Source organism: Arachis duranensis, chromosome 1, assembly GCF_000817695.3.
Source record: "Arachis duranensis cultivar V14167 chromosome 1, aradu.V14167.gnm2.J7QH, whole genome shotgun sequence".
Classification (NCBI taxonomy): Eukaryota; Viridiplantae; Streptophyta; class Magnoliopsida; order Fabales; family Fabaceae; genus Arachis; species Arachis duranensis.
In genome coordinates, this window is record NC_029772.3 from 77,464,170 (window position 1) to 77,468,763 (window position 4,594).

The 4,594-nt window shown below is 35.3% G+C and overlaps 1 non-coding gene across 1 annotated transcript; it reads right to left on the minus strand.

Moving 5' to 3' along the window:
* Positions 1-2,357: 2,357 nt before the first annotated feature.
* Positions 2,358-2,461, minus strand: LOC127743207 (small nucleolar RNA R71). Its single transcript, XR_008004575.1, has one exon. It is a non-coding gene; the product is annotated as a small nucleolar RNA R71 (small nucleolar RNA).
* Positions 2,462-4,594: the final 2,133 nt, after the last annotated feature.

The window sequence follows — 4,594 nt, forward strand, 5'->3', positions numbered from 1 at the left end:
TTGCTACAAGCCGACAATCTCCGTGGGATCGACCCTTACTCACGTAAGGTTTATTACTTGGATGACCAAGTGCACTTGCTGGTTAGTTGTGCGAAGTTGTGAAAAAGAGTTGAGATTACAATTGTGCGTACCAAGTTGTTGGCGCCATTGAGATCACAATTTCGTGCACCAAGTTTTGGCGCCATTGCTGGGGATTGTTCGAGTTTGGACAACTGACGGTTCATCTTGTTGCTCAGATTAGGTAATTTTCTTCTTGTTTCAACCTTTATTTTGTTTACAAAAAAGTTTTAAAAAATCTTTCAAACTTTTTCTTTGTTTTCGTTTTTCCAAAAAGATATTTTGGAAAAATCCAGAAAAATTAATAAAATTATAAAAACAAAAATATTTTGTGTTTCTTGTTTGAGTCTAGTGTCAATTTTGAAGTTTGGTGTCAATTGCATGTTTTTAAAATTTGTGCATTTTTTGAAAATTCATGCATTGCATTCTTTATGATCTTCAAGTTGTTCTTGATAAGTCTTCTTGTTTGATCTTCATATTTTTTTGTTTTGTGCCTTTTGTTGTTTTTCATATGCATTTTTGAATTCATAGTGTCTAAACATTAAAAATTTCTAAGTTTGGTGTCTTGCATGTTTTTCTTATCTTGAAAATTTTTCAAAAATAAGTTCTTGATGTTCATCATGATCTTCAAAGTGTTCTTGGTGTTCATCTTGACATTCAAAGTGTTCTTGCATGCATCATTAGTTTTGATCCAAAATTTTCATGTTTTGAGTCATTTTTGTGTTTTTCTCTTTCCTCATTAAATTCAAAAAAAATAAAAAATTGTCTTTTCCTTATTTCACTCATAAATTTTGAAATCTTTGGGTTGACTTAGTAAAATTTTTTTAAAATAAGTTGTTTCTTGTTTGTCAAGTCAAGATTTCAATTTCAAAAAAATTTATCTTTTCAAAATCTTTTTCAAAATCAAATCTTTTCTTTTTCCTTTTACTTTTTTTCGAAAATTCTTTAAAATTAATTTTCAAAAATCTTTTTTTTTTAATTTTATCTTTTAGTTTCGAAATTAATACTAGCAATTAATGTTTTGATTCAAAAATTTCAAGTTTGTTACTTTCTTGTTAAGAAGGATTCAAACTTTAAATTTTAGAATCATATCTTTTGATTTCTTGTGAGTCAAGTCATTAATTCTGATTTTAAAAATAAAATCTTTTTCAAAAATAAATTTCAATCATATCTTTTTATCATATCTTTTCAATCATATCTTTTTTTTCAAATCATATCTTTTTCAATCAAATCTTTTTCAATCATATCTTTTTCAAAAATTTGATTTCAAAAATCTTTTCTAACTTCCTATCTTTTCAAAATTGATTTTCAAATCTTTTTCAACTAACTAATTGATTTTTTTGTTTGTTTTACCATTTCTTATCTTTTTCAAAACCACCTAACTACTTTTCTCACTCTAATTTTCGAAAATCACCTTCCTCTTTTTCAAAAATCTTTGTAACTAACTAATTGTTTCAAATTTTAATTATTTTGTTCCTTTTCTTAATTTTCAAATTTAACTAATAATTAAAATAAAAACAAAAATATTTTTCTTTTCTCTTAATTAAAATTTGAATTTTCTCCTCTCTCCCATCTCTTTCTTTTTATTTATTCATTTTCTAACACTTCTCTTCATCTTAAAATTTGAACACTCTCTTCCTCTCTGTGTTCTAATTTTTCTCTTCTCCTTCTTCTATCCTTCTTCTCTTCTACTCACATAAAGGAACCTCTATATCTGTGTAAAGAGGATCCCTATTATTTTCTGTTTTCTTCTTTTTCATATGAGCAGGAGCAAGGATAAGAACATTCTTGTTGAAGCTGATCCGAAATCTGAAAGGACTCTGAAGAGGAAGCTAAGAGAAGCTAAAACACAACACTCTGAAGAGAACTTTACTGAAATTTTTGAAAAAGAAGTAGAGATGGCCAAAACCAATAACAATGGTGGACGTGCAAGGAAGATGCTTGGTGACTTTACTGCACCAAATTCCAACTTCCATGGAAGAAGCATCTCAATCCCTGCCATTGGAGCAAACAATTTTGAGCTAAAGACTCAATTAGTTTCTCTAATGCAACAGAATTGCAAGTTTTATGGACTTCCATCAGAAGATCCTTTTCAGTTCTTAACTGAATTCTTGCAGATCTGTGATACTGTTAAGACCAATGGAGTTGATCCCGAGGTCTATAAGCTTATGCTTTTCCCTTTTGCTGTAAGAGACAAAGCTAGAACATGGTTAAACTCTCAACCTAGAGATAGCCTGAACTCTTGGGATAAGCTGGTCACGGCTTTCTTAGCCAAGTTCTTTCCTCCTCAAAAGATGAGCAAGTTTAGAGTGGATGTTTAAACCTTCAGACAGAAAGAAGGTGAATCCCTCTATAAAGCTTAGGAGAGATACAAGCAACTGACCAAAAAGTGTCCTTCTGACATGCTTTCAGAATGGACCATCCTAGATATATTCTATGATGGTCTATCTGAATTGTCTAAGATGTCATTGAACCATTCTGCAGGTGGATTTATTCACCTGAAGAAAACGCCTGCAGAAGCTCAGGAACTCATTGACATAGTTGCAAATAACCAGTTCATGTACACTTCTGAAAGGAATCCTGTGAGTAATGGCACGCCTCAGAGGAAGGGAGTTCTTGAAATTGACGCTCTAAATGCCTTATTGGCTCAGAACAAAATGTTGACTCAGCAAGTCAATATTATTTCTCAGAGTCTGAATGGATTGCAAAATGCATCCAACAGTACTAAAGAAGCATCTTCTGAAGAAGAAGCTTATGATCCTGAGAACCCTGCAATAGCAGAGGTGAATTACATGGGTGAAGCCTATGGAAACACCTATAATCCATCATGGAGAAATCATCCAAATTTCTCATGGAAAGATCAACAAAAGCCTCAACAAGGCTTTTAATAATGGTGGAAGAAATAGGTTTAGCAATAACAAGCCTTTTCCATCATCCTCTCAGCAACAGACAGAGAATTCTGAGCAGAGCCCCTCTAGCTTAGCAAACATAGTCTCTGATCTATCTAAGGTCACTCTAAGTTTCATGAATGAAACAAGGTCCTCCATTAGAAATTTGGAAGCACAAGCGGGCCAGCTGAGTAAAAGGGTCACTGAAACTCCTTCTAGTACTCTCTCAAGCAATACGGTAGAGAATCCAAAAAGAGAGTGCAAGGCCATAACCTTACTTACGTGTGGCCAAACCTAGAGAGGAGGAGGAGGACATGAATCCCAGTGAGGAAGACTTCATGGGACGTCCTCTGGACAAAAAGGAGTTCCCATTTGAGGAACCTAAGGAATCTGAGGCTCATCTAGAGACCATAGAGATTCCATTGAACCTACTTCTGCCATTAATGAGCTCTGATGACTATTCCTCCTCTGAAGAGGATGAAGATATTACTGAAGAGCAAGTTGCTAAGTTCCTTGGAGCAACCATGAAGCTGAATGCCAAATTATTTGGTAATGAGACTTGGGTGGATGAACCCCCATTGCTCACCAATGAACTGAATGACTTGGTCAGGCAAACATTACCTCAAAAGAGACAGGATCCTGGTAAATTCTTAATTCCCTGTACCATAGGCACCATTACCTTTAAGAAGGCTTTGTGACCTGGGGTCAGGCATAAACTTAATGCTACTCTCTGTAATGGAGAAACTGGAAATCTTTGAGGTACAGGCTGCCAAATTCTCATTAGAGATGTCAGACAAATCCATGGAAAAGGCTGATGGACAGGTAGAGGACGTGCTAGTAAAGGTCCAAGGCCTTTACATTCCTACTGATTTCATAATCCTAGACACTGGGAAGGATGAGGATGAATCCATCATCCTTGGAAGACCCTTCCTACGCACAGCAAAAGCTGTGATTGATGTGGACTGAGGAGAGTTGTTCCTTCAATTGAATAAGGACTACCTTGTGTTTAAAACTCAAGGATCTCCCTCTATAACCATGGAGAGGAAGCAAGAAAAGCATCTTTCAATGCAGAGTCAACCAAAGCCCCCACAGTCAAACTCTAAGTTTGGTGTTGAGAGGCCACAACCAAACTCTAAGTTTGGTGTTGAACCCCCACATTCAAACTCTAAGTTTAGTGTTGGGAGGTCCCAACAATGCTCTGAATATCTGTGAGGCTCCATGAGAGCCCACTGTCAAGCTATTGACATTAGAGAAGCGCTTATTGGGAGGCAACCCAATTTTATTTATCTATGTTATTTCTTATTTTCCTTTTTTAGGTTGATGATCATGTGGAGTCACAAAAACAAATGCAAAAATTAAAGAAAAATAAAAAATAGCATTAAAAATAGCACATCCTGGAGGAGAAACTTACTCGCGTTTAAACGCCAGTAAGGGTAGCAGAATGGGCATTTAACGCCCAGTCTGGCACTATTTTGGGCGTTAAATGCCTGAAAGAATCACCAGACTAGTGTTAAATGCCAGAAATAGGCTATAATCTGGCATTAAACGCCAGAAACATGCTACAATCTGGTGTTAAACACCAGAAACAAGCAGCAATCTGGTGTTAAACACCAGAAACAGGCTACAATCTGGCGTTAAATGCCAGAAAC